General features: G+C 41.0%; 1 protein-coding gene across 1 annotated transcript in view; it reads left to right on the top strand.

Annotated features, from left to right (window-relative positions):
• Nucleotides 1–2827: 2827 nt before the first annotated feature.
• The window catches only part of AZI2 (5-azacytidine induced 2), a 29476-nt gene continuing 19327 nt past the window's right edge, over nt 2828–12976 (top strand). The window contains exon 1 of the mRNA XM_054057857.1: nt 2828–2986. The gene's annotated coding sequence lies outside the window, so the exon portion shown is untranslated. The remainder of the gene's footprint in view (nt 2987–12976) is intronic.

Below are 12976 nucleotides of genomic sequence, written 5' to 3'. Positions count from 1 at the left end.
TAGTACTTTCTGTAATAATGGATTAGTTTTTCTCTCTTCAGAAAATAAAGTATGTTTCTTAAAAAAAGGTAACTGACACCATGAACTGTTCTCCATTTAAATACTCAACATTACAAAGAAAAAACACAGGCTCTCTACAATGGGAATAAATTCTGACATTAATTCTAATATTACTATCATTAAGCTGGTTTTAGATGTGTACCACAGGTTTTACAATACTGGCCATTGCTTGGGGCTATTTTCTTTATCTGCTCTGCATATATAATCCCAACTGTAATTTTTAATGGAGAAAAAGACTATAAATTAAATACATTTATAAAAATAAATCTCTTAATGTTATTCACAAAAATAGTGGACATTTTGATAGCCCAAACCTTTATGTGCTTTTCTTCAGGATTTCATAATGGCACTATTCCAATAATCAATGCTAATTTATGTAATAAAACTTCTGTTCTGTAAATTAATGATGTTCAAACACATTTGTATCCATACCATATTAATTATCTTGAAGAAGTTTTAACTTGGAAATGGTATCTTTTGGACTTTAAGAGGACAACACTGCTTTTGGTATAAAAAAAAAGGGGTTTAAATGCAGCTGAAAACAGAGCACTGTACTACTATGACATTTAAAACCCCTGAAGTCTATATCTAACCTAAACTTCTGGTGAAAATCTTCATAATGATAGTGTGCTGAAAACTTTAAAAAGTTGTTGTGAGGTCTGTGAACATGATTAATGGAGATCTTGTGGCCTGGTTTGGGCTTTTTTGTTGTTTTTAATAAGATTCTTGTCCAAATAATTCTCTATCCACAGCAGATTGTGAGGTCCTGTTTCCATTTAGTCTTTTAAGTACTTAAGGAGTACACAATATTTCAATGTTCTTCCATGTATAGATCAATTTGGCATTCTAATACACTCCCCTTGCTCCAGCTGACTTTGTGGCACAGTTGCAAAAGGCCCTCTGGGACTTGACCAGAAAGCTCTCATAACATAAAAGCAAACTGCTTGGTTTTTTAGCCAGAAAGGAAATCCTGTTAAGGTTTTAAATTAGTCTTGAACAGCACAGCTGCTCTCCCCTGTAGACTTGTTGAGTCAGCTTGTTTTTATCTCTCAAACAGAGGTCTTGAACTATGATTTAGGTTTATTCTTGCTTCAGTTTGAGCTTAGCTGAGGAACAAAAGCTGTGTTTTCAGCTGATGAGGTTACATATGGTGATCTCGTCACCCTGGCACAGCAATAGGCCCTGTGCTGCCCCTCACCTCTGCCTTTGCACATACCTGCACTTGTTGCAAACTGAAAAAGGAGTAGGGATGAAAAAAAATTACACTGTACCTAGCGCTGGTGATGCTGCACTTCCAGTAGTGTGCTCAGTTTTGGACCTCTCAGAACAAGAAAGACATGGAGCTGCTGGAGGATGTTCAGAGAAGAGCAATGAAGCTGGTGATGTCTTACGAGGAGCAGCTGAGGGAACTGGTGCCGTTTAGCTTGGTGCAAAGAGGGCTGAGGGGAGACCTTACATCTCTCTACAATTAGCTGAAAGGAGGTTGTAGTGAGGTGGGTGTTGGTCTCTTTTCCCAGGTAACTAGGACAAGAAGAAATGGCAGCAAATTGTGCCAGGGGAAGTTTAGTTTGGATATTAGGAAATATTTATCCACTGAAAGTGTTGTCAAGCACTGGAAGAGGCTGCCCAGGGGAGTGGTTGAGTCACCATCCCTGGAGCTATTTAAAAGACCTGTAGATGCGGCGCTTATGGACATGGAATACCGGTGGACTTGGCGGGTTAGGTTAATGGTTGGACGTGGTGATCTTAAAGGTCTTTTCCAACATAAATGATTCTGTGATTCTATTGTGGCTCACTCAGCCTTCCACTGTGCACAGGTATAAATGTCTCAAGAAGCTGGGAATAGTTCAAAGAACATAAAATGGGGAGAAAAATCCCACCTTCTGTTCAGGAGCGTTTGGAGTGAACTTCCTCACCATATGCGCGTCATGACAGGGGCAGCTCCCCAGTAAAAGACACTGATCTTTACTGCTGTATTATGGTCTGATTTTGACTTGGAAAACTCTCAGGGCAGCTCTGAAGGGGCAATCATAGAACATTAAGAGCTGTAAGGAACCCATGGGATTGAGTCCAGCTCCTGTCCCTGCACAGCCAACCCCAACATTCACACCATGAGGGTGTTGCCCAAATGGTTCCTGAATATTTTTAGGCTTGGTGCCATCACTGTTCCCTGGGGAACCTGTTCCATTGCTCCACCACCCTCTGTGTGAAGAACCTTCTCCTAATGTCCAACCTAAACCTCCCCTGGCACATCTTCCTGCCATTCCCTTGGGTCCTATCATTGGTCACAGAGAGATCAGCACCTTCTCCTCTCATTGTGAGGAAGCAGTGAAGTGCTATGAAGCCTCCCCTCAAGTCTCCTCCAGGCTGAACAGACCAGGCGACTTCAGCCGCTCCTCACACTCCTCCCTCTCTAAACCCTTCAACCACTTTGTTTCCCACCCAGGGGCGGGGAAAGGGGCGGGGCCAGACAGGGGCGATGAAAGGGGCGGGGCCAGACAGGGGTGGAGACCAATCAAGGGCGGGGGCGGGGGCCAATCAGGAGCGGGGGCGGCCAAGGGGCGGGGCCACTCGGGGTGGGGGCGGAGTCAGGGCCTAGGGAGGGGTCCTTCCCGAGGTGCTCCGCGTGGCGCCCTCTCGCGTGCATGCCGGGATTTGTAGTCCGAGCGGGGTCGGGAGCAGCCCCGCCTCTCTCCTTCCGGATGTCAGGAGCTGCCATTGGCTGCGGAGCGCCGCCGGGGGGACCCGGCTTTGGCGTCACGTGAGGCGCGTGTTAACTTCCTGTTGCGGTGGGGGTGGCGCCCCGGGACTTCCCCGGGGAGGCGGCGATGGGAGCCCGAGGGGGTCCGAGTGGAGCTCGGCGTTGCCTCCCCGCCGAGGGGACCGCTCGCCGCTGAGCCGCCCGGCCCCAGCGAGGCCCGCGGAGGTTGGTCCGGGCGCGGAGGGGTGGGCGGGGAGCTTGGTGTCGGAGGACCATAGGATGGTTTGGGTTGGAAGGGACCTTAAAGATCAACCAATTCCAGCCTCCCCTGCCATGGGCAGGGACGCCTCCCACTGGATCAGGCTGCCCAAGGCCCCATCCAGCCTGGCCTTGAACACCTCCAGGGAAGGGGCAGCCACAGCTTCTCTGGGCAACCTGTGCCAGTGCCTAACCACCCTCATCGTGAAGAAATTCCTCCTTATCTCTAGGCTATATCTTCCTTTCTCCAATTTATAGCTATTGCTCCTAAGTCCTGTGACTACATACTTTGTAAAAAGTTCTTCCCCATTGTTCCTGTAGCCCCTGTAGGTACTGGAAGGTTGCTGTATGGTCTTCTCAGAGCCTTCTCTTCTACAGGTTGAACAACTCCAATTCTCTCACAGCAGAGGTGCTCCAGCCCTCTTGTCTCTTGCCTGGTGGAGTCAGAGTGGTTCCTCCTGGGGACAGAAGCGTTTCTGGGGGAACCTTAGTTTCTCTTCTTTCTCTGCCATTTAGAGGGACCTTGGCATGCTTGAGAGGTGGGCCTGTGTGAATCTGATGAAGTTTGACAATGTGCAAGGTCCTGCACTGAGGTCAGGGCAATCCCGAGCACAGTTACAGGCTGGGCACAGAATGGATTGAGAAGAGCCCTGAGGAGAAGAACTTGGGGGTGTTGGCTGATGAGAAGCTCAACGCAAGCTGGCAATGTGCCCTTGCAGCCCAGAAAGCCAATTTTCTCCTAGGCTGCATCAAAAGAAGTGTGACCAACAGGGTAAGGGAGGTGATTCTCCCCTTCTATTCTGGCCTTGTGAGACCTTGCCTGGAGTATTGTGTTCAATTCTGGAGTCCTCAGCACAGGAAGAACATGGATTTGTTAGAGTGAGTCCAGAGGGGGGCTTGAAGATTATCAGAGGGCTGGGGCACCACCCCTGTGAGAACAGGCTGAGAAAGTTGGGGTTGCTCAGTCTGGAGAATAGAAGGGAGACTTTATAACAGCCTTCCAGTACTTAAAGGAGGCCTACAGGAATGCTAGGGGGGGGGCTTTTTATCAGGGAGTGTAGTGATAGGATGAGGGCTAACAGTTTTAAGCTGAAAGAGGAGAGATTTAGGTTACATATTAGGAAGAATTTTTTTCTTGTGCGAGTGGTGAGGCACTGGAACAGGTTGTCTGAGGAAGTCATGGATTCCCCATCCTTGCAGGTGTTCAAGGCCGGGTTGGATGAGGCTTGGAGTAACCTGATCTACTGGAAGGTGACCCTGCCCATGCCAGGGGGGTTGGATCTAGGTGATCTTTAAGGACCCTTCCAACCCAAACCATTCTATGATTCTTAAAATATAGCCATTCTCATAGAAGGAGCAGGTTCATAGAGCCTTGTTTGATATCCCTGCCCACTTTTGCTTTACAGGAGTGTTTAGCTGGGGATCTGTGAGCATAGTTTAGAGGTACCACTAATGAGTCGGTAGTGGGTCTCAGGTAGACAGTGCAATAGCCAAAACCTGCGCCTAATTAAGATGGAAAACTGAGTTCTTAGAGCAGCAATTTGTGTGTTTAGTACAGGGGAATCTGGCAAAATGTACGAAGTAGGACTATTGGCACAAGATGTGAAAACAGAAATATGATGAAATATTGAAGCAGACTGGAATACAGGTATTGCAGGCCATGTTGGTTTGGAAGAATGGAGTATAAGTAAGTGTTGAGAAAGTCTTATGCACTAGTAATGCTTTTGACTTTTGGGAAATTACAGCTTTAAATCTTGGTGTTTCACCTGTTGCTCTGATGGCCTTAAGTACTTCTGTCTCCTGGCAACTTACATGTGAGAGTGGGTTGGGCCGTAAACTATTCCAGGGAGTGGTTTTAGGAACTTTCACATTTCTTAAGGAATCCCTTAATTCCCCTGCTGTCTTACATGGTGTGTATGCAGTAAAACCATCATACTGGAAGCCAGCTCTGGAAAAAGTGGAGTGAAGGGAGGAGTATTGTCATAAAAGTCAAGTCTGTTCTGGGCTTCAAAGGTCGGGTGCTCTTTTGAGACAGCCTTTTCTCAGAAATGTTATTGTGAACTACAGTAAACATGTAATTTCCTGGATATTGGTCTGTGATCAAATGCTACTACTGCTAATAATACCAGTTATCTGTTAGCACATATATCCTGGAATTTTTAATATAGAAACCAAACCAAAGATAACTACTACCTTTTGTTCTTTGAATAACTCATATTTTACAAAAGACCTTGTGATGTAAGTGAGTGTTGATCAGATGATTGCACTATAACAAGTGAAGAAACTGTTATCTCAAACTCTAAGTGCAGTTTTTGAGCCAGCAACTCTGAGGGAAGGCAGAAAATCTTATGTTGAGGATTCCAGCTCTGGAATCCTCAACATAAGAAGGATGTGGAGGTGTTGGAACAGGGGAACAGGTCCAGAGAAGGGCTACAAAGATGATCAGAGGGCTGGAGCACCTCCCATATAAGGACAGGTTGATAAAGTTGGGGTTGTTCAACCTGGAGAAGAGAAGGCTCCGAGGAGATCTTATAGCGACCTTCCAGTACCTGAAGGTGCTGCGGGAAATCTGGGGAGGGGCTGTTTGCAAAGGCTTGTAGTGATAGGACAAGGGGCAATGGGCATAAACTGGAGAGAGGCAGATATAGACTAGACATAAGGAGGAATTTCTTCACATTGAGGGTGGGGAAGCCCTGGCCCACATTGCCCAGAGCAGCGGTGGCTGCCCCATCCCTGGAGGTGTTGAAGGCCAGGTTGGATGGGGCTTGGGCAGCCTGATCTAGTGGGATGTGTCCCTGCCCATTGCAGGGGGTTGGAGCTAGACGATCTTTAAGGTCCCTTCCAACCCAAACTATTCTATGACTTTACTAAACACTGGCTGAGTGAACTCTAGATCCAGTTATATGAGGGGTTTAACCACCTCTTACCTGAAAACCCTGTGTGTGTTCTAGAGCTGCCTTTCTTTTTTTTTCTTGAGTCTATGCTACAGTTTACAGTCCAAAGTGACTATTGCCAGGATACGAGCTAGGTTATATTTTACAGTGGAAATTAAATAGTAAAAAGGTCTTTAAAAGAGCAAGGGGGATTAAGTGATATTTATGTGTAGCAAAAATGGGTAATAAATGAGAGATAATTTTAAGATTGCCTAAATTTCAGCAAATATTCTGCTGTGGTTTTCAGTATGTACGATGATTTGTTTTTCAGTATGTGATTTCTGTGTGTAGCTAAAAGGTGGAGAAAGTGTGAAGTTGTCAGGTCAAATAGAGCAAACTGTATTTAGTATACTCCAGGTGGAGAAACAGAGCAAATTCACCTCACAGCTTAGAAAAACTGGTACAGGTACGGTTGGAAAAACTGTACCTGAAGTTGCAAATCCAGTAATGTTTGTTCTTATGATATTGATAGAAGCATTGAATTGGGGATTGTGCGTTGTGACTGGAAAATGTTAAATGAGGGATGTCTGCTAACGAAAGTGGAAACTACCCTGGGAAATGTGCAGACCAGTTACTGTACATGCTATCAATATTTGATTTCTTTAGAAAAGATTTTGAGGAAAATAAGTGAAAATAGCAGTGATAGGATTAATACAAGAGTCAGCCTAGTAACTAGCTTGGTAGAAGTCAGTGATGGGTTCTGCTGAGGGGGAACTTAACAAGATTCCATATGTATGTGATTTATCCACAATCAGCTTCACAGTCAGTTTTATGGTTTTGTTTTATAATTGCATTAATTAGCTATTACTTACATGATTATATAATACTTCTACGCAGAGCTCCCCGTGTATAAAATGAAGTAATTGAACATTTGAAGTCATCCACTTACAAACTGCTACCAGAAACTTGTGTTCAAATGACCAGGTTTGTCAAAATAAGATGTAAACCTGAATACAGAATTGTAGAACAGTCCAGGCTGGAAGGGACCTGGAAAGATCATCTGTTCCAGCCCTTTGTGGGAAAGGGAATCCAGGCTTGAAAACCTCCAGATGCTATGTTAGTGAACTGTGGGATGACCAAGGGCCATCAGTGTGACTCAGCTTAACTTGCCTTTTAATAGCTGTAACAGGTGAGGTGTGTTTCCAGTTGAATTATATGTTAATGTAATTATCTAGAAGGCTTTCATAATACATTATCACTGAGCATGTGAACATGTTGAACATGAGTTAATCTGTTAGTTGAATTGAGTGGGAGGAAACTTAAGACTTGGAGGTAAGACCTGTCGTTTGTTTTACAAAAGAAGGTTTAGAAAACCAAAACAAATCCTCTTAGTTTTCATAAATAGTTGTTCTTTATAAACATTTTGAAATGGGAAGGAAGGAACACAAGAAGAGTATATATTAAAATAATATAAAGTGTTAGCATGAGAACATATGGGTTTTTCAGCAACTGTACTTTAATTGTTGCTAGAAGAGTTTCACAGCCAGAAGCCATCTTATTCTTACTCATGTTTCGTAGGCAGTATTGCTTCTAATTAGCTTCAGGATTAAATTTAGTAGTTCAATAAATAGGATTATGTGATGCTAAAAGGACAATAATTAATTGACTCCAACTTTTTTTTTCCTCCCCCCCCTCTCCTTTTCTGATGAATGTCAGGGAGAATGGTGGTTGTGACAGCATCCATGGAAAGGCAAATTGAATATATTATGTTGAGGATGCGTAGGCCTTGCAAATCGGTGATGAAAATACAGGAGTATGAAACTGTTCACAGAAAGCACTTGTCAGAAAATGAGCTTTTTAGTAGTTTTCTCATTCTTGTGAGGGTAGATTATTTATTTGAAAAAGCTCAAGATTGAAAAAATTGCCTGTTGTACCTAACGAGATTTTGCTTGGCTCCTCTAGCTTACCTAGATGTTCACGGTAGATGAACTACAGTGATCTGGTTTGTGAGCTTAGAGACAGTAACTTTCCATTTCCTGGAGGCAGCAAAATGAAAGCTATTCGGAGGTGTAATATAGCTGATGCGTTGATGCGTTCTGAAAGAGCAGCAAGTATGAAGCTGCAGGGCTGTGCCCTCTTATGCATGGAGTCTTAGGGAGTTCTGTGGGGCTGTGGACTTTGTCCACGAGGAAGAACAAGCAGTGGCTGAAGCTAGCAGCTATTGAAATGCATATATGCAGATTTTTTGCTCGAAAAATGGAGCAAGTATCTGTAAAAAGCAGTGTCTCTCAGACTGTTCACAACTGGAAGAGAAACAAAGATTTCTATCATTTTGCATCTGTCCCTCAGATGCTTGAAGAGACTGGGAGTCTTGCTTGTTTTAGTATCACGCGTCACATACTCCATATATTGTGTGGAGCTTTTGATTCTGACTGAAGGAATTCTGTGTTTTTCATGCTGCACTGAAGTGTCTTTAAAGAATGAAGCAGTACAACTTTTCTGAAATTAAGGTGGGGGCTGCATGACGCATTTGGGATTCCTGTGGATTGAAGGCATTGCTTGATTTTTAACATTTTATTTTGGTGTCTGTGCATATATAGTCCCTTCTGTGTAAGGAAAGGTAAACCAGTACAAAACTTGTTAATAACAGGTACGCTCTTGTTATTAACAGCTGGAGACTTCCTACTATCATTATGAAGTCAAACCCCTCAAGTCTGGTTCAGACTCAGCAGCCTTGAAAAACATCAGGAAAATACCATCTTGAAATTATTTGCATTTCACATTTGGAAATGTTTGAAAATGATTCTGTTCCCTTTCAAATCAGAAGATGGGGCAAAATGGGAATCTGCTCGATACTGGGAAATTTTGATGTAATCCTGTTTTTATCATCTCCTCTCCTGAGAGTAAGATTAATGTTTCAGACTGCAGAAATCCGTTTCAGCAGTGGTCCGTTTGCTGTTAGAGCCTCTGCATCCTGCATTCCTCTTATGTAAAATGTGTTTTATGTTTAACTACTATTTAGCTCCGATGGTGTTAATGACTAATATTTGTAAAGCTCTATGTAGAGAAAAGCTATATTCATGCCAAAAATTAGTGAGAAATGGGAAAACTTTCTTACTCTCTAGATATTTCATATATTAAATCAAAGTTGTTCTATAACCTTTATTAAGCATCAATGAACAAAAGCAGTGGTTTCTGGAAACCGTTCTTTTCTACAGTGGACATAATCATTCCTGCTAGAACTTAATATTCCATCCTGTGAAGAGTGCATTTGGGTTGTTTTTTTTAAAAAAACACCCCACATTAATTATTTAATATAAACATACATTAATATATTTAACATATGATACATTTAATATATGTGACATTCATCTATAATACATTGAATATATTTATAATATTAAATATTGATATATTTAATACAATTTTTAAAAGATGAAAATCCATTTAAATAGGCTGTTTCATGTGCAGACAAGTACATAAATGTAAGATGTTTCTTTGTCAGAGGAAAAATTAGGGTGCCTTTCTTGGGATTTGTGGTAAGTAGGGTTGTAAAGCATGCTTTAAGTCAGTAGAGTTGAACATCAATTACATTTGTATACCTTAACTTGTCTGTAGATTACTATAAATATTTTATTTGGGAATCTTTCACTTAATCTGTACGAAAGTAACCAGTTAATCTCATGAATTGCAGATCTACAGAGATCAAAATTCACTCAGGTGCTTCAGAGTGACAGATCTGAGGTGTTGGCAGCAGTGCATACAAGTGTGGCTTGAAACTGCAGAAGCCAAATAGAATAAAAGATGAGCAGAGGTCTGTGTCTGGACTCTAAACAATCCTACAAGCCCTTATGGGACTGCCAGATTTGAGGAGTCATAACTTGTGCAATAATCTAATGGATGTATTGTGGCAGAAAGCAGTTCTTTGGTTGTTGCTTACAGTTCATATTTTTTAAATGATATACGGTAATACTGCAGACATTAAATTTTGATACCTGTCCTTAAGGAGTAAAACTAAAGGGTACAGCTGTTGTCATGGATTTCTTACAGATATAACCCCTTTCTGTAAAGTTTTGTCTTCTAAGGGTTTCCGTCTGGTGCTTTAATAATATGAGAGACCTTCTGGTGAAGGAAAAACTATTTGTGAGCATGCATTTTTCTTTTTATTTTTCTTTTTCCTGACAGCACAGCAAAGAGCTGGGTGAGCTGTTTCACCATGACCTTTATAGAACTGCTGATCATACACAGCCGGGTTTTATCCTTGCATGAGCTTAGAGCTTTTATTGGCCTTTTAATACAGGCTTAGCAGGTGTTGGAGAAGTAACTTTCCATTTGTTTTTTTTCCTTTGGAAATACTTTGAAAGTTTTTTGCAGCATAGAGAAACTGTTCAGAGTTTTTTTTTGTTTTCTTTCATTTTTTAGATTGTGTTGATTTATTTAGATATACTTAGCAAAGCTGCTCTGATTTTTCTAATGTGACTTTTGCCTTATGCCCATCTAATGTGTACTGCGTTTAGTGACATATCTATTATAGCTTACCTTTGAGTCGTCAAGTGCTTATCCCATACAGAGGTCATAGCACTTTTTTTCTTAGGAAATGTCTATGGTATACTTCTGTAGACTGTGAAGTTTGAAATTTTTTGAAATATGCATTAAAAGGAATATCCAATAAGCACAGGGAACAGACTGATGTTTACTAATAGAGTTAACTGTTAAAATTATTTTGTATCAACTCATACCTGAGATTCAATAAATGCATTTTTTTCTTAATTATTTTTCCCTTGTCTGTAGATTTGTTACAGTTTTTGCAGTGTTGTTTGTTGTTTGGGTTTTTTGGTTGTTTTTTTTTTTTTTTCAAATTAACTGTGTAGTTTTGTAGAGTAACTGTTATGGGAAAAAATGGTAAGCTGTTTAGAACAAAATATGTCAAGACTTTTCCTTTCAAATTGACTGATGATGCCATTATGAAATCTCTTAGAAATCATAGTGGCTTGTTTGTTTTGTGAAGAAAAGGTGCTTTCAGTTTCAAGAGTAGTGTCACTTTCCAAAAGCAGAAACGTGCTTTGAGAGGTAGGGCAAAATCTCAAATTACCAACAGTTTTTTGTTTTCTAATTGAGTATGCTATGGCTTTGAAATGATCTTATGCTAAACTGAGAGTAATATAAATATTTTATTATTATATTTCTTTCATGTGATGTCCTAAAATTCTGAGTTAATTTGCGTTCAGTGGCATTTAAATTTCAGTTTATGTAAATCTATCTATTTATTTGAAAGTGTCTGAAGGCTCAGTTTTGTTTCCTTGTTGTTTGGCATGATGACCATGGTTATTAGAACAGTGTCTCTTGTAAAGCTGAAATGATTGTGCTTTTTTGTAGTTGTGTCCGTGTGATATGGTGTGTGAATATTATTAATAGTTTATGTTAACAGAGATAATGAAAGATAAAAATAAAGTATATACAATGCGAATATTGTGGTGATTTTCCCTTCTTCTCAGGCTGTTGAGCTTCCAGTACAGAGAAGCGTGCTTTATGGTAAATTTATCTATTTATGATAATTGAAGCACAAAGTTTAAAAATCACATACTTCCTTCTGCATATCCCAGTTGCTTGATTTAAGCCTGTGAGAGATGTGTTGCCACTGTCCCCTGCAAAGTGTTACGTGATCAGATCTGCCTTTCAAAGGGATGAGCTGAGAGGAAAGTGTCTTATTTGAGCACCAGTCTCTCAGGAGAAGTAGACTTTTGTAGGCAGTTTGTTGACAGTTAGTTACAATAAGATAGTAAAAGACGTGTCTATTGGATCTTTCTGAAAGGGTTATCTTGTGTGTAGAAATTTAGAAAATATGTATTACAAGCCCCTTTGATTTATGTTGATTTATATGCTTGTCTTTAAAATAGCTTTTAGTGTTGGCTTAGAGTGCAGCATCAGAAAAACAGACTTGAGTGATCCTGTAAACTAAATGAGATCTTCCAAGTAAAAAAAATGTTCGTAGTGTTTGTGTATACTGAGTCTTACTTGGAAGGTCTTGCGCTTCTGGAAGCTCGTAAAGACAGTGAGTTTTAGTTAGTAAAATACAGAATAAATATGGTCTCATCTTTTGGTGTTGTCTCCTGTTTTCCCTTATTGCTGCCTTATGGTGTAACCGAGATGTACAAGAAACACAGTGTACAATGCTTGAGTTTAGGAGCTATAGGAAAGAGTGGTGATAAAGATACAGGTTTTGTACAAGGTCACATAATTTAGTGCTTTCTTCAAGAGGTAATGATAAGCTGTGACACTTCTTTAATGACATTTCAGTCTGGTGTTCAGAGAAAAGGAGGTGTGTTGCCTGCAGAAGGCAAGCTTTTGGAATTTGATGAGATGGATGAGAACTTGCAGGGCCCTTGGTAAAATAGGGGAAGGAAAGCTGATATGTTATGCTCATCTTAGAAGGCAAAATGAGCAATTCCTTCAGTCAGTTAATGCAGTTTGGATGATGTAGTGCTTTTGGTCAAGGTTGCCTTGTGCATGGAGTGATATTATTCTTGCAATGAAAAGGAAGCAAATCTCTTTTGCAAAGCTCTTTCTACTCAAGTAGAAACTCAAGGGAAAATGAGGCAGAACAACAGGCAAGGGAAGCGTGGGCTACCTGTTGTATTAGAATCCATCAAACAGCATACAAGACATCTGTTTGCCTCTTGAAGATAACTATTAAAAGGGTGCCAGTTTTGGTTTGTATTTTTCTTGTCTTTTTTTTTTTTTTCACTCTTGCCACTCCATTGCTGTCTGTTTAGTATAAATGAGCTGTCACCATTTTTTTCTCATGTTGTCTTACTGCCTTGGAGCAAATTGAGACAAATGTGGTAACAGTACCATTGTTCAGCTATAACTGTACTACAGCTCTTCCTCATGCTGCAGTACATGAGGCTTTTCCATTGCTGGCACGGTGAGAGAAATTTGACCACATAGAGAAGCTCCAGGCCAGGTGATCCCTTTACCTCTTAGTATTGCTAAACAAATAGATGTACAGTTTGAATTTGAATAGCAAATAAATACACAGTAGAGACAGCGATTGTGGCTGTGAGGATTTTTTTCCCTACTGATG

This window comes from Cuculus canorus, chromosome 2, assembly GCF_017976375.1.
Source record: "Cuculus canorus isolate bCucCan1 chromosome 2, bCucCan1.pri, whole genome shotgun sequence".
Taxonomy (NCBI): Eukaryota; Metazoa; Chordata; class Aves; order Cuculiformes; family Cuculidae; genus Cuculus; species Cuculus canorus.
This window is presented reverse-complemented; position numbering and strand designations above follow the sequence as displayed.